Below are 25,715 nucleotides of genomic sequence, written 5' to 3'. Positions count from 1 at the left end.
CAACGGTCAAAACGACCCCCTGTGAGCAAGCACTTGGCTACAGTGGGAAGGAAAAACTCCCTTTTAACAGGAAGAAACCTCCAGCAGAACCAGGCTCAGGGAGGGGCAGTCTTCTGCTGGGACTGGTTGGGGCTGAGGGAGAGAACCAGGAAAAAGACATGCTGTGGAGGGGAGCAGAGATCAATCACTAATGATTAAATGCAGAGTGGTGCATACAGAGCAAAAAGAGAAAGAAACAGTGCATCATGGGAACCCCCTAGCAGTCTACGTCTATAGCAGCATAACTAAGGGATGGTTCAGGGTCACCTGATCCAGCCCTAACTATAAGCTTTAGCAAAAAGGAAAGTTTTAAGCCTAATCTTAAAAGTAGAGAGGGTGTCTGTCTCCCTGATCTGAATTGGGAGCTGGTTCCACAGGAGAGGAGCCTGAAAGCTGAAGGCTCTGCCTCACATTCTACTCTTACAAACCCTAGGAACTACAAGTAAGCCTGCAGTCTGAGAGCGAAGCGCTCTATTGGGGTGATATGGTACTACGAGGTCCCTAAGATAAGATGGGACCTGATTATTCAAAACCTTATAAGTAAGAAGAAGAATTTTAAATTCTATTCTAGAATTAACAGGAAGCCAATGAAGAGAGGCCAATATGGGTGAGATATGCTCTCTCCTTCTAGTCCCCGTCAGTACTCTAGCTGCAGCATTTTGAATTAACTGAAGGCTTTTCAGGGAACTTTTAGGACAACCTGATAATAATGAATTACAATAGTCCAGCCTAGAGGAAATAAATGCATGAATTAGTTTTTCAGCATCACTCTGAGACAAGACCTTTCTCATTTTAGAGATATTGCGTAAATGCAAAAAAGCAGTCCTACATATTTGTTTAATATGCGCTTTGAATGACATATCCTGATCAAAAATGACTCCAAGATTTCTCACAGTATTACTAGAGGTCAGGGTAATGCCATCCAGAGTAAGGATCTGGTTAGACACCATGTTTCTAAGATTTGTGGGGCCAAGTACAATAACTTCAGTTTTATCTGAGTTTAAAAGCAGGAAATTAGAGGTCATCCATGTCTTTATGTCTGTAAGACAATCCTGCAGTTTAGCTAATTGGTAGTTGTTAGTTAGTTGTTGTAATTGTTAGTGGTCATGGACACTGTGGGGGGCTAACTGACAACAGGTGGGGGAGACACTGACGGGTGATAGACAATGTGTGGAGGGGACACTGATGGATGACAGACACTGTTGGTGGTGATGGACACTGTGAGGGAGGAAGTCCATGATGAGGTCCACAGTGAGGGACATTGTGACGGTGAGGGACAGTGTGAGGGTGAAGTCCACTGTGAGGGACACTGTGAGCGTGAGGACACTGTGAGGGTTAGGTCCATAGTGAGGGACACTGCAGTCCTCTGTGTCACTGATTCAGTTCCCAAACCAGATTCTGCATGTCTTACCTTTTTCCTGTCTGATGTTTGCTGCACTGTCTAATAAAAGCTAAAATGGAAGGTGGGGGGGGGGCACTGTTGTGTAAATTCTGAGACATTTGTAGCTGAAGTCACAGAAAAATTAGATGCATGTGTGAGAGAGACAGAGACGTTGGCTGAGAGACACTGAGTAATTATGGGGAGAGAGAGGACAGACACAACTGCTCCCAATTAGTTATGAGCTGTTAAATTAGTGACGCACTAAATACCTGCAATGCACCTTTTTCTCCCCAAACTCCCCCCCCCCCCGTCCTCATCACAGCCATTAGAACCTCGTTAGAACAAGCGAGAGAGAGAAGATAATTACAGTTATGGCTTTATAAATGAGTGGTGCATAAAATATCTGCAGTGCACCTTTTCCTCCCAAAACAATGCTCTCTGTTCACGTGTTCCTGTTCCTCCTTCAAAATAAAAGTCACCCCTCAAAAACACAGCTACTGAATGTCTGCAGAACAGGCCGACGTGAGTAATGACATCATCATCATGAGTCTGAAAGGACAACAGGACAAACTGTGAAGGTGCTCGGAGAGCATTCCTCTGCCGGGGTCACAGTGACCAGCCCAGACCTCAGGATACCATGGCTGTATATCTCCGCACACACACACACACACACACACACAGTGCCGTGCAAAACTATCGGAACGTTTGCTATTTCACACATTTTAATTTGTTTATGCCATTTCAAATACAACAAATTACAAAAAATTCTAAAATGATCTTCCTTAAACTCAAACTGAAAGCAAATCTCTACAACTTGATATAAATTAGTAGAGAAGCTTGAATCTTCGACTGGACTGGGTTGCTTGACGCGAGGATGTTTCGCTTCAAATCGCAGAAGCTTCCTCAGCTAAAATTCTTGCTCTGGTAGTCTGACTTCTGTCTTGACTCTTGTAGAGAAGAATAAAACAGAAGCCAACAAAAGCTGGAGTTTTTAACCTAACCAGACCCCTCCTACCGAGAGGCCGACTGCTACAGGCTAGTGACTAAACAATAGCTCTAATTAGCACCTATTGTGCTCTAGTTAGCACCCTCCTCATGACAGGGCAGCTGTCCCTCCTAACGATGGGACAGATGCCTCTCCTGATGGCTCCCTTGACGACTCTGCTGATGACGTGAATGACTCATTACCATGAACAAAAGACTGAAACTGCTTTGACCTGAGTACCCCATTGTAAACAGGGGACAAAGCGTGTCTCAGACCCCCTCCCCGGTTAAGGCTGGGTTTCAACTGTTTTACAAAGAATGCTTCCTTGACACCTCTTTCAAACCATTTCTTCTCTCTGGCTTCTCTCTCTTTTCTGGGACTTCTGCACTTTGTCCAGGGACCATCGTGGGTACCCACATACTGTGAGGGCTTTCCGTACAAGTTGTTGTTCTTTAGCCCTTCCCTCTGCAGTTGTGGGCACCTGTAGGGCTCTGTTTTGAAGCGTCCTGATCACCCCGAGCTTGTGTTCAAGGGGGTGGTTTGAGCCAAAGAGCAGATATTGGTCAGTGTGAGTGAGTTTTCTGTAAACCCCTGTCTGGAGCTGCCTGTTCTCTCCAATCGTAGCATCACAGTCCAAGAAGGCTAAATGGTTGTTTCTGGCATCCTCACGTGTAAACTTGATATTGGAATCCACCGAGTTGATGTGTTCTGTAAAGTCCTCGACCTCCTGTTGCTTGATTTTAACCCATGTGTCATCGACATATCTGAACCAGTGACTGGGAGGGATGCCCGTGAAAGACGTCAAGGCTGTCTTCTCCACTCGCTCCATGTACAGATTGGCCACAATGGGGGATACCGGAGACCCCATCGCACAACCATGGATCTGCCTGTAGTAATTTCCCCTAAACAGGAAATACGTGGTGTTAAGACAGATCTCCAGGAGTTGGCAGATGTGGTCTGGTGTGAGTTTGGTCCTTTCAAGTAGAGACACATCCTCCAGCAGTCTCTGCCTCACAGCTGAGATGGCATCAGCGGTGAACAATGATGTCACATCAAATGACACCATAGTTTCATCTGCCTCCAGCTGCAGGTCCTTGATCTTGTTCACAAAATCTTGTGTGTTCTCCACATGGTGGTCTGAGTTACCCACTAGAGGAGCCAAAATCCACTTGAGGTGCTTGGCCAAATTGTATGTGATGGAATCTGTGCTACATACAATAGGCCTGAGTGGCACGGTTAGGGTTAGGACATCCACCGCACCGTTAGGGACATCCACCGCACGTCCTGATATAAATTAATTAAAAACATAAAAGCCAAGATGATGGGTTGCATAAGTATTGGAACACTTTGGTATAATACCTGTAAATAATTCGTTGTATTGCCAGTTTTGTCAGATGTGTCAGGAGATGGATACATGAACAACTGACTTGGAAATGTTCATGTATCCATCCCCTGACTTGTCTGAAGAAAACTATTATTTACAGGTGTTATACCAAAGCATTCCATTACTTATGCAACCCATCATCTTGGCTCTTATGTTTTAGTAAGTCCCTTTGGCTGCTCCCTTGTTTGCACTCAGGATCGTCACAGAAAATCCGAGGTGGATTTGCATGTTGAGTTGGCACAAGTTTTACACCGGATGCACTTCATGATGAAACTCCACTTTACATGGAGGAATGTGGCAAGGATGGGATTTGAACCGGGAACCATCCACACTGAAAACAAGTGCATTAACCACTTGGTCACCACCCCTGCCTCTTATCAGATTGTAGAGATTTGATTTAAGTTTCAGTTTAAGGAAGATAATTTTAGAAATTTTCATATTGAGAAGCCGTATTTACTTTTAGGATTTGAAATGCCATAAACAAATGAGAATGTGTAAAATATCAAAGGACCCAATACTTTTGGAGGGCACTGTAGGTCTTTGTGACATCATAAAGCAGCCTGAACATAAAGCAAAAGTTTTTATTAAAGTTCTTGATCCTGCTTAGGCCCTGAAGGTGCCCTGACATTTGCATGCATTTTGGCTCTTCATCGTGACAATGCCACCCGCTGTGTTCCCAGCTGGATGCCGTGCTTTGTGCGCTGGACACTGCGTATATAAAATAATTATTTCATAGCGGATTAATCATTTTTTCCCAGAGTTTGTCTGTTGAAAACACCTCTAATCACTTCCGGAATCAAAGAGGACTGTTTCAGCTACCGTTTTTTTCCCTCTCTTTCTCTCTCGTGCACTTCATGAGGTGGAGAACGTATTTGGAACTGTCTGAAAGGTAATTATTTGTTGTGTTTATATTTTAATAGTTCGGTAAAACAGTTGCATGTTCATTCTTTCTTATGAGTAGCCGTAAAAGTATGTTTATGATAGATTTAACATCTCGTTATAACCGTTCAGATGAGCTGCACTGTGATGCATTGACGTAATCACTCGCATTCACTCAGTGTTTTTGAATTGTTTGTACAATGGTCAAGTGAAGTTCGTGCAATTTAACAACAGGTTTGTGACAAGTTTACTCTCCTGCACGGCAGAGTGTGTGCAAGTGTGCGGACCAGTCATGCAAGTGTCAGGACACCTTGAGGTCTCTGTAGCATGACTACCCCAGGACAGGACACAGTCCATCACAGGTTACTTCTCCAGCTAAAGCCAGTGCCCCATTTACAGCTAGGGGGACTGAGACCATGCAGATGAAGTGTCTTTTCCAAGGACACAGACGGGGAGCAAGACCAGGAATCACATTGGTAGTCCACCTCCTATCCCGTTGCTGCCCCAAGTGGAGGGATTTGTGTATTGAGGTCTTGTTTACAAGTGGGAGCATGAGAACGACAGACAGATTGGGGTCTGACGTTTTACAGATGCTGTACCGCATTGTCGTGAAGAAAGAGCTGAGTCAGAAGGCGGGACTCCTGATTGTCCATTCGATTTATGGTAAATGTTAAATGGACTGCATTTATATAGGACTTTTCCATCAGACGCTCAAAGCGCTTTACAATTATGCCTCACATTCACCCCAATGTCAGGGTGCTGCCATACAAGGCGCTCACTACACACTGGGAGCAATTTATGCACCTGTCGTCACCTATGAACTTTGGGTAATGACCGAAACAACAAGGTCGTGGATACAAGCAGCAGAAATGAGGTTCCTGTGTCGGGTATCTGGTCTTACACTCAGGGACAGGGTGTGACAAACTCGAATATCTGGGACAGACTCTAAGTCCAGCTGAGGTCATTCAAGCATGTGGTGAGGATGCCCCCAGATTGTGTCCCTTGGGAGGTCTTCCAGGCACGTCCAACTAGATGGAGGCCCTGGGGAAGACCCAGGATTTGCTGGAGGGATTTTCTGTCCCAGCTGGTTTGGGAACTCCTCGGGATTCCCTTGGAAGAGTTAAAGGACTTGGCTGAGGAGAGGGACGTGTTTAATGAGCTGCTTGGTCTGCTGCCACCGTGACCCGGATCCAGAAAGAAGAACACACCCACATTTCACTTGGCTGCAGCAGATCAATGGCTACTTTGGAGGGCACAGTGGACTGGTTGTCTGCCTGTGTGGTTGCCATCCAGGACCCGGAGCGTTTCCATAATATGATGGATGCAACAAGCCACAGCACTCCCAGACCTCACCTGATGGTGGCGACATGATTTGAAGTGTGTTGACTCCCTGAGAGGATTCTTTGAATTTGAAATTCTCCCTCTCAGATCTAAACCCACTAAAGAAGGCAAGAAGTTTTTCATCTAAAACGTTTGTCAGAGAACGTTTGTGTCTGTCGGCTTCACCGAATGGGCCGAACGTGTTTCACGGCTGAAAGCTGATCTGAAGCTGCCGGAAACTTGGAGCCTCTGAAATCCAACGTGCTTTTAGAGTAAATCAGATGAAAGTGGAATGAACGAAAATATGAAACATCACCCTCTCACTCAGCTTTCACTCACCCTCTCACTCACCCTGTCACCCTTGCTTTCTTGTTCCATAATCACTTCACACAGCGACAAAGCTGCCTGTGGTTCCTCACATTTGTTGATCGGTAAGTTTATCACACAGAACTAATTCAATAAGCCAGCAGAGCTGTCAGTCAGAGTGACAGTGCCCGCCCTCTTTGGAGTGAGAATGACCACTGTTGTTGACATAAACATTGTTAGATAGTTTTTACCTGTATGTTTGCGTGAGCGTGTTAAATCATATTCTATTTCTGAGATTATATTTGTTTGGAGCATTTTTGTCAGACAAATATTGTGAAAGTAAATTTTTCTGGGTGATGCTGAGAAAAAAGGTTTCTTTGTGGTCAGGCCGGATGATGGGAACAACCTTACAATACGATATCTGTCACAATACATCAGACAAGATATCATACATACTGCAATACAATACATATGATACATACTGTGATACGATGCATAGCTCGATACATTGCCCGAGATATCATGCATATTTTGATATGATACATATCACGATATACTGGTCGAGATATCATAAATACTGCGATACGATGCATATCATGATACATCGGCTAAGATATCATACATATTTTGATATGATACATATCACGATATACTGGTCGAGATATCATAAATACTGCGATACGATGCATATCATGATACATCGGCTAAGATATCATACATATTTTGATATGATACATATCACGATATACTGGTCGAGATATCATAAATACTGCGATACGATGCATATCATGATACATCGGCTAAGATATCGTACGTATTTTGATATGATACATATCACGATACATCAGCCAAGATATCATAAATACTGCGATACGATGCATATCACGATTCATCGGCTAAGATATCACACATACTGCAGCATGATGCAGTACTCTGTAATTTTGTGTAAATTAAAAATTCACTTCAGTTTATTTTATTTATATAGCTCCAAATTACAACAGTGCTGCCTCAGAGCGCTTCACATGAGTAAGATCTAATCTTATCAACAGTGGTAAGAAAAACTCTATCTGATGATAATGAGTTAAAAACGTCAAGCAGACCAGACTCCGAGGGGTGACCCACTGCTTAGACCATTCTAACAGCTACAAGGTTTTTACAGATTCCACAAGAATTTCTTAACAAACAGAAGAAATGGAAAACAGAAAAACAGAAGAGTAACAGAAACAGAGTCCTGAATTGAAATTAAAAAGCACTCCAGCTTTGGTCTTTAGTATCTGTGCCTCAAGGTCTTGAACAGGTAGGGCATCCTGGGGTGCAGGGCCAGCATCCATTAAAGGTCTTGTGGGTGCCTCGGACAAAGAGAAAAAGAGTAGAATCAGTCGGCCAGAAATAACTGCACCTGAGGCATTAATTCACCAGCAGAAAATCAACAGAGAAGCAGAGAGAATACTAAGGTGGAACTGAGCTAACTTCACTACAACTTCACTAACAACTTCACTAACAGACCTAGAACTTAGATCTAGTGAGGCTGAGACCTGTTCCATTGTTAATAAAATTAATTAAAAGGACAGGAAGCACAGTTCCATACTACACCGGTATGCTAGTCATGCAAGAGGGAGAATAGATGCGTCTTTAATCTGGACTTGAATGTCTATGGAATCTGACTGTTTTAGATCTGTAGTGAGATCATTCCACAAAACAGGAACACAATAAGAGAAGGCTCTGTGACCTGCTGACTTTTTTTTAACCTTAGGGACATAAAGTAGTCCTGCATCCTGAGAACGCAGAGCCCGGGTCGGTACATAGGGTTTAATTAGTTCAGCTAAGTAGGGTGGTGCTACTCAGTGAATAATTTTTACCAGAATCCAAAAAATATGGCCATCGGGTATTGCAAAGGCCTTTCATCCTTGACCTTTGACAACTTTAAAGATGGCTAACCTTGACCTATTTTAAGCGGTCAAAAGGTCACATTTTGTTTCCTATTGTTATGCTCATGGATGGCAGCATTTTTGCGAGGGGAGGGTGTCATGATTTTGGGAAGGATGTGGTGATAGCCAATCAGAGTAGAGAGGCACTGTCACCTCACTGGCTGGTCTCTCCCTCTCTGGCTGCTAATCCAGCATGGCGGAATCCACTCCAAAACAGCTGCGTTTCCGTTTAAATCGAACATGTTTATCATATTATGTAAAAGCTAGTGAGAAATAAACACTTCTAAAACTGAAAACACTGTTTTTGTACCCTGATAGCACCTCTGGAGTGATTTACAAGACACCTCGCAGATGTCGGCGTGCATGTGCATCGCATGCGGTCAATGGTAACTTTCCCTTTTTTCAAAAGCTCATGTATGCTCACGGGCATGCCCTCCTGCAGACGTCATTAAAATGTACATGCTCATATGGCCAAGGGTATTTTAGCATTGCGTTATACAGTTGTATGTAAAAGTTTGGGCACCCCTGATAATTTTCATGATTTTCTTTTATAAATCATTGGTTGTCTGGATCAGAAATTTCAGTTAAATATATCATATAGCAGACGAACACACTGATATTTGAGAAGTGAAACAAAGTTTCTAGAATTTACAGAAAGTGTACAATAATTAATTAAACAAAATTGGGCATTTGCATATATTTGGGCACCCTTGTCGTTTTATTGATTTGAATAGATTTAGCACTAATTATTGGAACACAAAATTGGTTTGGTAAGCTCATTGACCCTTGTTCTACTTACACAGGTGAATCCAATCATGAGAAAGGGTATTTAAGGTGGCCATTTGCAAATGTTTCCCCTCTTTGCATCTCTTCTAATGAGTGGCAACATGGGAGCCTCTAAACAACTCTCAAATGACCTGAAAACAAAGACTGCTCAACATCATGGTTTAGGGGAAGGACACAAAAAGCTATCTCAGAGATTTCAGCTGTCAGTTTCCACTGTGAGGAGCATAGTGAGGAAATGGAACACCACAGGCACAGTACTAGTTAAGACCCGAAGTGGCAGGCCAAGAAAAATCTCATAAGCTGAAGTAAAGGATGGTGAGAACAGTCATAGTCAACCCACAGACCTTCTCCAAAGACCTACAACATGATCTTGCTGCAGATAGTGTCTCTATGCATCATTCAACTATACAGCGCACTTTGCACAAAGAGATGCTGTATGATGCTGTAATGCAGAGGAAGCCTTTTCTGCATACACGCCACAGAGTTGCTTGAGGTATGCTGAAGCACATTTGGACAAGCCAGCTTCATTTTGGAATAAGGTGCTGTGGACTGATGAAACTAAAATTGAGTTATTTGGACATAACAGGGGGCGGTATGCATGGCTGAAAAAGAATTCCAAGAAAAACACTTGCTACCTACAGTAAAATGTGGAAGTGGTTCCATCATGCTGTGTGGCTGTGTGGCCAGTGCAGGTACTGGGAATCATGTTAAAGTTGAGGGTCACATGGATTCCAGTCAATATCAGCAAATTCTTGAGAACAATGTGAATCAGTGACAAAGTTGAAGTTGCTCCGGGGCCGGATCTTTCAACAAGACAACGACCCTAAACACTGCTCAAAATCTACTAAGGCATTCATGCAGAGGAACAAGTACAACGTTCTGGAATGGCCATCTCAGTCCCCAGACCTGAAGATTATTGAAAATCTGTGGTGTGATTTTAAGCAGGCTGTCCATGCTCGGAAACCAACAAACCTGAGATGTTTTGTAAAGAAGAATGGTCCAAAATACCTTCAACCAGAATCCAGACTCTCATTGGAAGCTATAGGAAGCGTTTAGAAGCTGTTATTTCTGCAAAAGGAGGCTCTACTAAATATTGATGTATTTTTTTATGTTGGGGTGCCCAAATTTATGCACCCGTCTAATTTTTTTTTAAGAATTATTGCACACCTTTTGTAAATCCTGTAAACTTCATTTCACTTTTCAAATATCATTGTGTTTGTCTGCTACATGATATATTTAACTGAAATTGCTGATCCAAACAACCAATGATTTACAAAGGAAAATCATGACAATCATCACGGGGGCCCAAACTTTTACATACAACTGTATTATGAGCTAGTAGCAGAACCTTAAAATCTGATCTCACTGGGACAGGAAGCCAGTGAAGAGACACCAAAATGGGTGTAATGTGGTCAAACTTTATGCTTCCTGTCAAACATCTGGCAGCTGCATTTTGAACCAGTTGGAGAGCCCTAATGCTGGACTAAAAAAAATTGATTGATTGATTGATTGACTGTGGTAAACCAGAAAATAGAACATTTCAGTAGTCCAATCTAGAAGAGATAAACACACAAATCAAATCAGTTTTATTTATATAGCGCCAAATCACAACAAACAGACAGTGGGACGAAAAAACTCCCTTTTAACAGGAAGAAACCTCCAGCAGAACCAGGCTCAGGGAGGAGCAGTCTTCTGCTGGGACTGGTTGGGGCTGAGGGAGAGAACCAGGAAAAAGACATGCTGTGGAAGAGAGCAGAGATCAATCACTAATGATTAAATGCAGAGTGGTGCATACAGAGCAAAAAGAGAAAGAAACACTCAGTGCATCATGGGAACCCCCCAGCAGTCTAAGTCTACAGCAGCATAACTAAGGGATGGTTCAGGGTCACCTGATCCAGCCCTAACTATAAGCCTTAGCAAACAGGAAAGTTTTAAGCCTAATCTTAAAAGTAGAGACGGTGTCTGTCTCCCTGATCTGAATTGGGAGCTGGTTCCACAGGAGAGGAGCCTGAAAGCTGAAGGCTCTGCCTCCCATTCTACTCTTACAAACCCTAGGAACTACAAGTAAACCTACAGTCTGAGAGCGAAGCGCTCTATTGGGGTGATATGGTACTATGAGGTCCCTAAGATAAGATGGGACCTGATTATTCAAAACCTTATAAGTAAGAAGAAGAATTTTAAATTCTATTCTAGAATTAACAGGAAGCCAATGAAGAGAGGCCAATATGGGTGAGATATGCTCTCTCCTTCTAGTCCCCGTTAGTACTCTAGCTGCAGCATTTTGAATTAACTGAAGGCTTTTCAGGGAACTTTTAGGACAACCCGATAATAATGAATTACAGTAGTCCGCCCTAGAGGAAATAAATGCATGAATTAGTTTTTCAGCATCACTCTGAGACAAGACCTTTCTAATTTTAGAGATATTGCGCAAATGCAAAAAAGCAGTACTACATATTTGTTTAATATGCGCATTGAATGACATATCCTGATCAAAAATGACTCCAAGATTTCTCACAGTATTACTAGAGGTCAGGGTAATGCCATCCAGAGTAAGGATCTGGTTAGACACCATGTTTCTAAGATTTGTGGGGCCAAGTACAATAACTTCAGTTTTATCTGAGTTTAAAAGCAGGAAATTAGAGGTCATCCATGTCTTTATGTCTGTAAGACAATCCTGCAGTTTAGCTAATTGGTGTGTGTCCTCTGGCTTCATGGATAGATAAAGCTGGGTATCATCTGCGTAACAATGAAAATTTAAGCAATGCTGTCTAATAATACTGCCTAAGGGAAGCATGTATAAAGTGAATAAAATTGGTCCTAGCACAGAACCTTGTGGAACTCCATAATTAACCTTAGTCTGTGAAGAAGATTCCCCATTTACATGAACAAATTGTAATCTATTAGATAAATATGATTCAAACCACCGCAGCGCAGTGCCTTTAATACCTATGGCATGCTCTAATCTGTGTAATAAAATTTTATGGTCAACAGTATCAAAAGCAGCACTGAGGTCTAACAGAACAAGCACAGAGATGAGTCCACTGTCTGAGGCCATAAGAAGATCATTTGTAACCTTCACTAATGCTGTTTCTGTACTATGATGAATTCTAAAAGCTGACTGAAACTCTTCAAATAGACCATTCCTCTGCAGATGATCAGTTAGCTGTTTTACAACTGCCCTTTCAAGAATTTTTGAGAGAAAAGGAAGGTTGGAGATTGGCCTATAATTAGCTAAGATGGTTGGGTCAAGTGATGGCTTTTTAAGTAATGGTTTAATTACTGCCACCTTAAAAGCCTGTGGTACATAGCCAACTAATAAATATAGATTGATCATATTTATGATCCAAGCATTAATTAATGGTAGGGCTTCCTTGAACAGCCTGGTAGGAATGGGGTCTAATAGATATGTTGATGGTTTAGAGGAAGTAACTAATGAAAATAACTCAGACAGAACAATCGGAGAGAAAGAGTCTAACCAAATACCGGCATCACTGAAAGCAGCCAAAGATAACAATATGTCTTTGGGATGGTTATGAGTAATTTTTTCTCTAATAGTTAAAATTTTATTAGCAAAGAAAGTCATGAAGTCATTACTAGTTAAAGGAATACTCGGCTCAATAGAGCTCTGACTCTTTGTCAGCCTGGCTACAGTGCTGAAAAGAAACCTGGGGTTGTTCTTATTTTCTTCAATTAGTGATGAGTAAGATGTCCTAGCTTTACGGAGGGCTTTTTTATAGAGCAACAGACTCTTTTTCCAGGAAAAGTGAAGATCTTCTAAATTAGTGAGACGCCATTTCCTCTCCAACTTACGGGTTATCTGCTTTAAGCTGCGAGTTTGTGAGTTATACCATGGAGTCAGGCACTTCTGATTTAAGGCTCTCTTTTTCAGAAGAGCTACAGCATCCAAAGTTGTCTTCAATGAGGATGTAAAACTATTGACGAGATACTCTGTCTCACACAGAGTTTAGGTAGCTACTCTGCACTGTGTTGGTATATGGCATTAGAGAACATAAAGAAGGAATCATATCCTTAAACCTAGTTACAGCGCTTTCTGAAAGACTTCTAGTGTAATGAAACTTATTCCCCACTGCTGGGTAGTCCATCAGAGTAAATGTAAATGTTATTAAGAAATGATCAGACAGAAGGGAGTTTTCAGGGAATACTGTTAAGTCTTCAATTTCCATACCATAAGTCAGAACAACATCTAAGATGGTGGTGGGTGGACTCATTTACATTTTGAGCAAAGCCAATTGAGTCTAATAATAGATTAAATGCAGTGTTGAGGCTGTCATTCTCAGCATCTGTGTGGATGTTAAAATCGCTCACTATAATTATCTTTTCTGAGCTAAGCACTAAGTCAGACAAAAGGTCTGAAAATTCACAGAGAAACTCACAGTAATGACCAGGTGGACGATAGATAATAACAAATAAAACTGGTTTTTGGGACTTCCAATTTGGATGGACAAGACTAAGAGTCAAGCTTTCAAATGAATTAAAGCTCTTTCTGGGTTTTGGATTAATTAATAAGCTGGAATGGAAGATTTCTGCTAATCCTCCGCCTACGAGCGTTCTGGCAGTTAGTGTGACTCGGGGGTGTTGACTCATTTAAACTAACATATTCATCCTGCTGTAACCAGGTTTCTGTAAGGCAGAATAAATCAATATGTTGATCAATTATTATATCATTTACTAACAGGGACTTAGAAGAGAGAGACCTAATGTTTAATAGACCACATTTAACTGTTTTAGTCTGTGGTGCAGTTGAAGGTGCTATATTATTTTTTTCTTTTTGAATTTTTATGTTTAAATAGATTTTTACTGGTTATTGGTGGTCTGGGAGCAGGCACCGTCTCTACGGGGATGGGGTAATGAGGGGATGGCAGGGGGAGAGAAGCTGCAGAGAGGTGTGTAAGACTACAACTCTGCTTCAGATCCCTGATCTGAAGCAGATCAGGGTCAGCATCAGCCATAGACAGGATGGGATGAATCTTCACTATTTTTCGCAGGTGGAAGAAAGCAGTCCTCCATAATATTTCTAATGTTGAGGTCAAAGGACAGCAAAGGATCAAAAATTACCCCAGGGTTCCTCACTTTCCTCACACGAGCCTAGGCTAAGTGTTAAAGGGTCAAATTGATGCAGATGTCTCACTGGACCAAGAACCATCATTTCAGTCTTATCAGAGTTTAAAAGTAGGAAGTTTCTAGACATCCACCTTCTCACTGCTGTAAGACAATCTTCTAAGGATTTTATGTGAACGAGATTACCAGCAGTTATCGGCATGTATAACTGAGTATCATCTGCATAGCAGTGAAAGGTAATCCAAAAACTCTGCAATACGTATGTGCCCAAGGGGTGCTATATAAATGGAGAAAAGCAGGGGGCCTGAGATGGACCCTTGTGGAACCCTGTATTTTTTAGCAGCAAAATTTGAGGTGACGTTATTGTGCAGGATACAGTGAGAACGACTGGTCAGGTATGATGTCAACCATGCGAGGGCACTCTGAGTCATCCTAAAATGATTCTCCAACCTATCAAGTAGAATATGATGATCCACTGTATCAAACTCAGCACTAAGATCTAACAGCACCAGAACCGTAGTGGTGTCCGAATCCATTGCAAACAGAAGATCATTCACCACTTGAGTGAGAGCTGTCTCTGTGGAATGATATTTTCTAAAAGCAGACTGCAGTGGCTCAAAGAGATTATTCTCAGTAATATAGTCCACGAGCTGCTGTGAAACAACTTTTCAATAATTTTAGAACAGAATGACAGCGCCTCCATGATAGGACCCGCGAAATGGGCCTATAACGTTTCATTAGTGTTGTATGGCTGGGGGGGCCTGGCTGCCTTTTTGTTTCTGTCTTTTGTCCTGTCTTTTGTTTTTCCTTCCAGGTGGCTTGCATTTGGGACTGAGTGGCTGTGTAGCTGAGTTTATCAGGACCTCACCCTGATCACCTGAGGCTGATCACCTGCGGCTCGTCAGGACTCACAGCTGTGGTGCATCTACATGGATTGGAGCATGGTGGCATTTAAGACTGGAGTACACAGTGTGTATTTGCCAGAGACTCGACCTTGTGACCAGACGGGTGAGAACGTCGTCTCGGGAGCCATCTCATCATCAGTGGATGCAGAGAACGTCCAGGTTTGATGCATGGTCTGTGAAAGAGGAGGGGGTGAGGTCTCACGCTCATCAGCACACTTCCTGAGGTACGTTAGATTTTGTGACTAACATTTATACAGTCAGTAAATGTGGTGTCCCTCACACCTTATTATATTGAGCTGTATGTTGGTCGTGTAATCAGCTTCCTCTGCAGTGGAGTTTTGTGAACTGGGTGTTCCATGCCTGCAGGGTGGGAAGCTGATTAGTAATTAAGCCAGGAAGTGTTTGCTGTTTGTGCACCTTTGAGCGTTCTCTCTGTGTGTTGAGTGTGGACTCACATAATGATTCCTTCTTTCACAGACTCGGTTTGTCGCGGCCACCTGGGGGGTGTCGGCGGGGTCCTTGGGTCCGGGTTGGTTCTGGCTCCGGACCGTTGGCGCTGCTGGGAGCGCACCGCAAAACCACTACGCCAGACCGCGCACTTTTATATTTTTTCACAGCACTGTTATGTTCATTAAACTCTGTTATCCTTTGTACCGTGCTCTGCTTATTTTATACTGGGTCCTTCAAACGCTGGTCGGTTCTCCGGGCTGCGTCCGTCACATAACAGTAGTCTCTGGCCAAACATCACGGACCCAGTGGTAGCAGAGACGGTAACGCGCCGGGAAGGCGGCAGCAGACGTTCAGAAGTTATCCGGATCAGTTGCGGGTGCTCTCCGCCCGGATGGTGCGCGTTGGAGAACCCATTACTGAATACTGATTTGATCGCTCGTGCAGCCGTGTTCCTGTGTTTGTGCCTTATCCGTGGGTCATGGTGGAGTGTGACTGGCGACGGCTTCGCGTCGCACTTCGACCGGATAAGAGGTTTGAATGGGAGCTGCAGGAGTGGGTCTGTAATCGGTGAACGCGCACGGCGGAGCTCTGTGGCACGGGTCGCGGTGCTTCCTGTGTTACAGTCGTAGCCCCGTTTCCCCGGGTAATGATAGCTACTGCGTCTGTTGTGTCAGCTCCGGTGTTATTTAGTTGAATCACATTTTTGGTTGTGTGTTGCTCACAGCTGCGCACAGAAAAGCAGCTCGTTTGTTTTCTCTGTCACCAAAGAGGGTTTTTCATTTTTAGCACTCTGGCTCCCTCTTGTGGTGACTGAGTCACATTACCGTTAAGCTCTTAAGTTGGAACAGGTGTGTTCGATTTGTTTGAGCTTGACGGTATAAACCACTGATTAGTTTTGTGTTGGTTCGTTTCTTGTGGGTGTTTTTTGAGTTGGTTTTTGTCTGGGATTTTATTTTTTGTTTTCCACTATTAGTGTCTGGGGTTGTGACCCTGCAGCCTGTTTGGAGCAACAAAAAAGGACCCAAGCAACTTTATGTTAGTCTGTTAGTCTTTCTTTTTATTTTTTTTAGTTTCACCTCCCCAGGGTTTGATGGGACGGTCCCCTGGGGGGTGATGGGGGGTAATTGGGTTGTTTTTTCTTTTTTCTTTTTTTTTTGTTTTGTTTTTTGTTATGCCCTCTCTTCTCCTCTGACTCCAGCCGGGTGAGCCGTAGAGTCGGCGTTGCTGGAGTGGTGCAGTTTGGTTATGCTGGGCGTTTCCCAGGTAACCTTTGCACCCGGGAGGGGGGGGGGGGGGGGGTTTGGGGTATTTTCTTTTTGTTCCCTCTCTTCTCCTCTGGCTCCAGCCGTGTGAGCCGTAGTGTCGGCATTGCTGGAGTGGTGCAGTTTGGTTATGCTGGGCGTTTCCCAGGTAACCTCTGCACCTGGGGGGGGGGGGGGGGGGGTGTTTTTGTTTGTTGATTCCCTGTTCCACCTCCGGCTTCAGCGCGCCTTTGAGCCGTCTGCCATCGGCATGGCTGAGGTTTGGGGCAGTGGGATATACCCGCAGCTGGTGGCTGGTTTGGAAGTCGGAGGAGTGGCGCCGTTTTGTGCCGTCTGCCATAACCGCTGTTCCACTCCTCCCGGTTGGCTTCTGGGGTATAGTCACGGTTGGTGACACTGGACGTGCTTCCAGTTTCCACTGCGCCAAGGGGGTGGGGTTGGGGTTGTTTTGTTTGTATGTTTTTTTTTTTCTCCTTTTGTTTTTCCCCCCAGTTTCCGCCCTCAGGGTTTGACTGTGGTGTCCTCTGGGGGGGAAAGGGCTGTGGGTCCATCTAGCCATAGACGGCCGGGGCTGGGTCTGTTGGTCATGAGGGGAGGCATCTCCTGGGGTTGATGGAATGGTCCTCTGGGAGGCGCTGGGAGTCCCCGTGGGTGACATTGGATCCGAGAGGGACCTCGGCTGTGGTTATTACTCCTGGAGCTGGCGGGATGTCCTCTGGGGGGTGTTGGTCCCTACATGTCGTTGGGGGGGTGGGGGGGGTTATTTGTTAGCTTAAGTTTGGGTTGTTTTTCTTTTCTCCCCTTCCCGGGGTTTGATGGAACGGTCCTCTGGGGAGGGGGGGGGTGTTAGCATTTTTATTCGTAAGCTTAAGTTTGGGTTGTGTTTTTCTTTTCTCCTCTTCCCGGGGTTTGATGGGACGGTCCCCTGGGGAGGGGGGGGGGTGTTTTGGTTGTTTGTGTTTGTCTTTTTTGTTTTATGACTAATCAGACTGTGAACATGGTTGGACAAAGGCTGACCGCACAGGTTCAAGAACTCCTGGCCACACCTGTGCTAATTGACTGATAGAAACAAGGGCAAAGATGCAGCCAGAGGAGAAGACATCAACCGTTCTGTTAGATGAAGATTCTGTTGGAAGATGAATGCGGATATGGTTTCCAGCCATGGTCCCTGGAGGGGGGTGTTTCTCCTGGGCCAGGTTTGTGTGGTCGCCGGGAGGCTTCCCGTGAGGGTGGGGTACTGTTGTATGGCTGGGGGGGCCTGGCTGCCTTTTTGTTTCTGTCTTTTGTCCTGTCTTTTGTTTTTCCTTCCAGGTGGCTTGCATTTGGGACTGAGTGGCTGTGTAGCTGAGTTTATCAGGACCTCACCCTGATCACCTGAGGCTGATCACCTGCGGCTCGTCAGGACTCACAGCTGTGGTGCATCTACATGGATTGGAACATGGTGGCATTTAAGACTGGAGTACACAGTGTGTATTTGCCAGAGACTCGACCTTGTGACCAGACGGGTGAGAACGTCGTCTCGGGAGCCATCTCATCATCAGTGGATGCAGAGAACGTCCAGGTTTGATGCATGGTCTGTGAAAGAGGAGGGGGTGAGGTCTCACGCTCGTCAGCACACTTCCTGAGGTACGTTAGATTTTGTGACTAACATTTATACAGTCAGTAAATGTGGTGTCCCTCACACCTTATTATATTGAGCTGTATGTTGGTCGTGTAATCAGCTTCCTCTGCAGTGGAGTTTTGTGAACAGGGTGTTCCATGCCTGCAGGGTGGGAAGCTGATTAGTAATTAAGCCAGGAAGTGTTTGCTGTTTGTGCACCTTTGAGCGTTCTCTCTGTGTGTTGAGTATGGACTCACATAATGATTCCTTCTTTCACAGACTCGGTTTGTCGCGGCCACCTGGGGGGTGTCGGCGGGGTCCTTGGGTCCGGGTTGGTTCTGGCTCCGGACCATTGGCGCTGCTGGGAGCGCACCGCAAAACCACCACGCCAGACCGCGCACTTTTATATTTTTTCACAGCACTGTTATGTTCATTAAACTCTGTTATCCTTTGTACCATGCTCTGCTTATTTTATACTGGGTCCTTCAAACGCTGGTCGGTTCTCCGGGCTGCGTCCGACACATAACAATTAGACTGGGTTCAAGATTAGGTTTCTCATGTATTGGTTTAATCACTGCAGATTAAAAACATTTAGGAACCAATCCAGAGGATCTGAGAATGCTGCTTGTTGTAAAAATAAAAGGATGAAGCTATTTGGGCTCAAACTGAGGAAAATCTTGGCCTGCTTTTCAGAGATCGTTTGACTGTCTTTTACATTGCTGTTCTTTCTCTTCTGTCACTTGTCAGCGCTTTATTCCTCTCCCTCTGTTTCCTCTCTTCGTGCCTCTGCAGGCTCAGCAGGAGACTGAGGCCAATGCCCACCACGGCATCAATAATTTAACCAAGACACTCAGCCGTCTCCCAAAAAGAGAGACATGCAAAAAGAATGACAACATGGAAGGAGGACAGACGGGGGATCAGTAAAGAGAGTGTCAATACATGTGAGGAAAAGGAGAGAGAGTGCTCTCATTTTGAGGAAGCAGCGTGGACTAAATAATGAATGATTGTTTTCCGAGTCAGTCAGTCCGAGTGAGTGCTCTGTTTCCATCATTCAATCACATGACAGAGTGAGCACTCTTTTTTCATTGTTCAATCAGAATGCAGAGTGAGCGCTCTGTTTTTATCGTTCAGTCACATTGCAGGGTGAGCAATCTGTTGTCGTCGTTCGGTCACATTGCAGAGTGAGCGCTCTGTTTTTATCGTTCAGCCACATTGCAGGGTGAGCAATCTGTTGTCGTCATTCGGTCACATTGCAGAGTGAGCGCTCTGTTTTTATCGTTCAGCCACATTGCAGGGTTAGCGATCTGTTGTCTTCGTTCGGTCACATTGCAGAGTGAGCGCTCTGTGTGTTGTCTTTCGGTCACATTGCAGAGTGAGCGCTCTGTTTGTTATCGTTCGGTCACATTGGAGAGTGAGCGCTCCGTTTGTTATCGTTCGGTCACATTGCAGTGTGAGCGCTCCGTTTGTTATAGTTCGGTCACATTGCAGAGTGAGCGCTCCGTTTGTTATCGTTTGGTCACATTGCAGAGCGAGCGCTCTGTTGTCGTTCCGTCACATTGCAGAGTGAGCGCTCTGTTGTCGTTCCGTCACATTGCAGAGTGAGCGCTCTGTTGTTGTCGTTCGGTCACATTGCAGAGTGAGCGCTCTGTTTGTTGTCGTTCGGTCACATTGCAGAGTGAGCGCTCTGTGCGTTGTCGTTCCGTCACATTGCAGAGTGAGCGCTCTGTTTGTTGTCGTTCCGTCACATTGCAGAGTGAGCGCTCTGTGCGTTGTCGTTCCGTCACATTGCAGAGTGAGCGCTCTGTTGTTGTTGTTTGGTGTCATTGCAGAGTGAGTGCTCTGTGTGTTGTCGTTCGGTCACATTGCAGAGTGAGCGCTCTGTTTGTTGTTGTTCGGTCACATTGCAGAGTGAGTGCTCTGTTTGTTGTCGTTCGGTCACATTGCAGAGTGAGCGCTCTGTGTGTTGTCGTTTGGTCACATTGCAGAGTGAGCGCTCTGTGTGTTGTCGTTCGGTCCCTTTGCAGAGTGAGCGCTCTGTGTGTTGTCGTTCGGTCATATTGCAGAGTGAGCGCTCTGTTTGTTGTTGTTTGGTCACATTGCAGAGTGAGCGCTCTGTTTGTTGTTGTTCGGTCACATTGCAGAGTGAGCGCTCTGTGTTTTGTCGTTCGGTCCCTTTGCAGAGTGAGCGCTCTGTGTGTTGTCGTTTGGTCACATTGCAGAGTGAGCTCTCTGTTTGTTGTCTTTCGGTCACATTGTAGAGTGAGCACTCTGTTTGTTGTCGTTCGGTCACATTGCAGAGTGAGCGCTCTGTTTGTTATCGTTCGGTCACATTGCAGAGTGAGCGCTGTGTTTGTTGTCGTTCGGTCACATTGCAGACTGAGCGCTCTGTTATCGTTCGGTCACATTGCAGAATGAGCGCTCTGTTTGTTATCGTTCGGTCCCATTGCAGAATGAGCGCTCTGTTATCGTTCGGTCACATTGCAGAATGAGCGCTCTGTTTGTTATCGTTCGGTCACATTGCAGAATGAGCGCTCTGTTTGTTATCGTTCGGTCACATTGCAGAATGAGCGCTCTGTTTGTTATCGTTCGGTCCCATTGCAGAATGAGCGCTCTGTTTGTTATCGTTCGGTCACATTGCAGAATGAGCGCTCTGTTTGTTATCGTTGGGTCACATTTCAGAGTGAGCGCTCTGTTATCGTTCGGTCACATTTCAGAGTGAGCGCTCTGTTATCGTTCGGTCACATTGCAGAGTGAGCGCTCTGTTATCGTTCGGTCACATTGCAGAGTGAGCGCTCTGTTATCGTTCGGTCACATTGCAGAGTGAGCGCTCTGTTTGTTATTGTTCAGCATTCTGACTGCAGTGCCTTCTGGGAGTTTGACCTCATGTTTTCTAAGAGGAATCTGGTTTTTACTTTATCTCTCTTCTCTCTAAATGTCAACATCGCCCCACTCACCTTTTAAAATGTCACCTCCTCTTTTCCTCTCCTCCTCCTCTCCTCCTGCAGCTTCTCCTTCTTTTTACTTTTATTTTGTAGTCCGACTTGTGTCCTTTTGTCCTCCTGCCTTCTTTTTGATCTCTTCTTCTCCTTTCCTTTCTTTACTGCTCTTCCCCTCACCTATGTCCTTTTCTTTCTCTTCTTTAACTTCTTGTCTTCTTTCACATCCTCTCTTGTCCTCTTTTCTCCTCTCCCTCCTCTCTCGTCACCTCCTTTTCATTCCTTCTCTCCTTTTTTCCTTTTCCTCTTTTATCTCCCCCCCATCGAGGTCATCCTGCTGTATTAGCACGTTAGCTCGCTGCACCACACTGTCCTGATATTGTGTGTCCTTGTGGGCGTGCATGAGTGTGTGTAACGGAGTGTTTTACACACACCAGATTTATATCCTCGACTCAGTGGCTGCCACAGCCCCAAGGGCCTCTGGGTAATCTGTGTGTAATTGAGCATACAGGTTAGGCTGGCGTGCACGCACGCATGCACACACACACACACACGCATGCACATGCTTTCACACGGTAACTTAATAAACACGTCAGGAATTCATTTCCACTCTTCGTCTGCACACAGACAACACACACATAGACGGAGAAACAGGGAGCCGGACTCAGTTCAGCGTCTTCCGATGACTGAAACCTGTTTGCAGCTCGCAGAGCCGCCTGCCCAAGACGTTTTCCTGAGAAGATGCACCGCTCGGACTGTCCTGAGAGGTTTGGCTCGCCTGCTGTTTTGTCATTTAGCAGAAAAATCTGCTGAGGTCAAGCAGACGTGGAAAAAAAACCTTCTTTTGCATTTCAACATTTTTAACATGTTTTGCTTTTACTTGATCTCGGCACGCAGAGCGCGACAACAGAGTGCCGCAGCCAAAAACCAGCCAACGGATTTTGATCAGACCGCCTGTTAGTGTAAGAAGCCCGTTTAAAGGTCTTTACAGACCAAAAATTAAACTAAATCTCCAGCACTCATAAAAACTACTCGCACTAAGCTGCACTTCACCATAAAATCATTCTGATCTCTGCTCTTTTCCTCTTTATGCACATTAGGAGATGTGGCAGTATTTTGGAAATCTGATATTTTAGGAAATGTGGTGACATTTTATAAAATGTAGCAGTATTTTCAGATTTGTGGCACTGTTTTGGACATGTGCCGATATTTTAGCACAGTTTGTGATTTTTTTTTGGAAATATGATATTTTAGGAAACGTGATATTTTAGCAAAGTTGGCAATATTTTTGGATACTTGGGGTTTGCAAAGATGATATTTTAGGAAATGTGGCTATCTTTGGAAACGTGGCAATATTTTAGGAAATTTTTTGAGCAAGATGGTGATATTTTTGGAAATGTGATATTTTCTGAAATGTGGCAATAGGAAAGGTGGTGCTGTGTTAGGAAACATGACAGTATTTTAGGAATTTTCACGTACTGAGAAGAATGTCTTTGAGCCACTGCATTCTGCTTTTATAAAATATTCCACAGAGACGGCTCTTACTAAAGTGAATGATCTTCTGCTTGCAATGGATTCGGACACCACTACGGTTCTGGTGCTGTTAGATCTCAGTGCTGCATTTGATACAGTGGATCATCATATTCTACTTGATAGGCTGAAGAATCATTTTGGGATTACTGGGAGTGCCCTTGCATGGTTGATGTCATACCTGACCAGTCATTCTCACTGTGTTTTGTACAGTAACACTACCTCTAACCTTAGTAACATGAAATTTGGGGTTCCACAGGGGTCTGTCTTAGGCCCCCTGCTTTTCTCCCTTTATATAGCACTCCTTGGGCACATATTGCAGCGTTTTGAGATTACCTTTCACTGCTATGATGATGATACTCAGTTATACATGCCGATAACTGCTGGTAATCTCGTTCACATAAAATCCTTAGAAGATTGTCTTGCATCAGTGAGAAGTTGGATGTCTAGAAACTTCCTACTTTAAACTCTTATAAGACTGATGATGGTTCTTGGTCCAGTGAGACATCGGCATCAATTAGACCAGTTGACGCTTAGCCTAGGCTCATGTGTCATACATCACACTGACAAAGTGAGGAACCTTGGGGTAATTTTTGATCATCTGTTGTCCTTTGACCTCCACATTAGAAATATTACTAGGGCTGCTTTCTTCCACTTGCAAAATATAGCGAAGATTCGTCCCATCCTGTCTATGGCTGATGCTGAGACCCTGATCCATGCATTTATCTCTTCTAGATTGGACTACTGCAATGTTCTATTTTCTGGTTTACTGCAGTCTAGCATTAGGGGTCTCCAATTGGTTCAAAATGCTGCAGCCAGACTTTTGACACGAAGCAGAAAGTTTGACCACATTACACCCATTTTGGCGTCTCTTCACTGGCTTCAAGTCCCAGTGAGATCAGATTTTAAGGTTCTGCAACTAACCTATAAAATTATTCATAGACTGGCGCTGACCTAATTAAACCTTACGTACTGGACCCGGCTTTACGTTCTCAGGGTGCAGGACTACTTTGTGTCTCTATCAATCAATCAATCAATTTTATTTATATAGCGCCAAATCACAACAAACAGTTGCCCCAAGGCGCATTATATTGTAAGGCAAGGCCATACAATAATTACGTAAAAACCCCAACGGTCAAAACGACCCCCTGTGAGCAAGTACTTGGCGACAGTGGGAAGGAAAAACTCCCTTTTAACAGGAAGAAACCTCCAGCAGAACCAGGCTCAGGGAGGGGCAGTCTTCTGCTGGGACTGGTTGGGGCTGAGGGAGAGAACCAGGAAAAAGACATGCTGTGGAGGGGAGCAGAGATCAATCACTAATGATTAAATGCAGAGTGGTGCATACAGAGCAAAAAGAGAAAGAAACACTCAGTGCATCATGGGAACCCCCCAGCAGTCTAAGTCTATAGCAGCATAACTAAGGGATGGTTCAGGGTCACCTGATCCAGCCCTAACTATATGCTTTAGCAAAAAGGAAAGTTTTAAGCCTAATCTTAAAAGTAGAGAGGGTGTCTGTCTCCCTGATCTGAATTGGGAGCTGGTTCCAGAGGAGAGGAGCCTGAAAGCTGAAGGCTCTGCCTCCCATTCTACTCTTACAAACCCTAGGAACTACAAGTAAGCCTGCAGTCTGAGAGCGAAGCGCTCTATTGGGGTGATATGGTACTATGAGGTCCCTAAGATAAGATGGGACCTGATTATTCAAAACCTTATAAGTAAGAAGAAGAATTTTAAATTCTATTCTAGAATTAACAGGAAGCCAATGAAGGGAGGCCAATATGGGTGAGATATGCTCTCTCCTTCTAGTCCCCGCCAGTACTCTAGCTGCAGCATTTTGAATTAACTGAAGGCTTTTCAGGGAACTTTTAGGACAACCTGATAATAATGAATTACAATAGTCCAGCCTAGAGGAAATAAATGCATGAATTAGTTTTTCAGCATCACTCTTGAGACAAGACCTTTCTGATTTTAGAGATATTGCGTAAATGCAAAAAAGCAGTCCTACATATTTGTTTAATATGCGCATTGAATGACATATCCTGATCAAAAATGACTCCAAGATTTCTCACAGTATTACTAGAGGTCAGGGTAATGCCATCCAGAGTAAGGATCTGGTTAGACACCATGTTTCTAAGATTTGTGGGGCCAAGTACAATAACTTCAGTTTTATCTGAGTTTAAAAGCAGGAAATTAGAGGTCATCCATGTCTTTATGTCTGTAAGACAATCCTGCAGTTTAGCTAATTGGTGTGTCCTCTGGCTTCATGGATAGATAAAGCTGGGTATCATCTGCGTAACAATGAAAATTTAAGCAATGCTGTCTAATAATACTGCCTAAGGGAAGCATGTATAAAGTGAATAAAATTGGTCCTAGCACAGAACCTTGTGGAACTCCATAATTAACCTTAGTCTGTGAAGAAGATTCCCCATTTACATGAACAAATTGTAATCTATTAGATAAATATGATTCAAACCACCGCAGCGCAGTGCCTTTAATACCTATGGCATGCTCTAATCTCTGTACTAAAATTTTATGGTCAACAGCATAAATTTTTTGCTTAAATTCACTTCTTATTCACCTCTCTAGGGTGAATAAGAAGTCTGTGGGTCACAGAGCTTTCTCTTATCATGCCCCAGTTCTGTGGAGTTATCTCCCTGCATCAATAAAACAGATTCTGTAGAGACTTTCAAGTCCAGACTTAAGACGCACTTATTTTCCCTTTCATATGGCTAGCATACTGGTACAGTTTTGTTTTATGCTTTTTACTCTTTTAATTCATTTATTAGTAATTGGAGCGGGCTGCGGCCTCAACTTTACCTAAATTCTGGGTCTTTTAGTGAAGTTTAGGGCTAGTGGCCGGCGATCACCTTAGTATTTCGCTGTTTTTCTTGTTGTTTAATGCTGACAAATTATACAGTGTTTTTTGTCTTTCTGATGCCTGATTCTGT

At 44.1% G+C, this 25,715-nt stretch overlaps 1 long non-coding RNA gene across 1 annotated transcript; it reads left to right on the top strand.

Annotated features, from left to right (window-relative positions):
* Positions 1-5,517: 5,517 nt before the first annotated feature.
* LOC117506148 lies at positions 5,518-21,321 on the top strand. Its single transcript, XR_004559390.1, has 3 exons — positions 5,518-5,617; positions 10,959-10,966; positions 21,310-21,321. It is a non-coding gene; the product is annotated as an uncharacterized LOC117506148 (long non-coding RNA).
* The last annotated feature ends 4,394 nt before the right edge of the window (positions 21,322-25,715 follow it).

This window comes from Thalassophryne amazonica, unplaced genomic scaffold (assembly GCF_902500255.1).
Source record: "Thalassophryne amazonica unplaced genomic scaffold, fThaAma1.1, whole genome shotgun sequence".
Classification (NCBI taxonomy): Eukaryota; Metazoa; Chordata; class Actinopteri; order Batrachoidiformes; family Batrachoididae; genus Thalassophryne; species Thalassophryne amazonica.
Note: the sequence above shows the minus strand (reverse complement) of the source record. Positions and strands in the feature narration are given on the sequence as shown.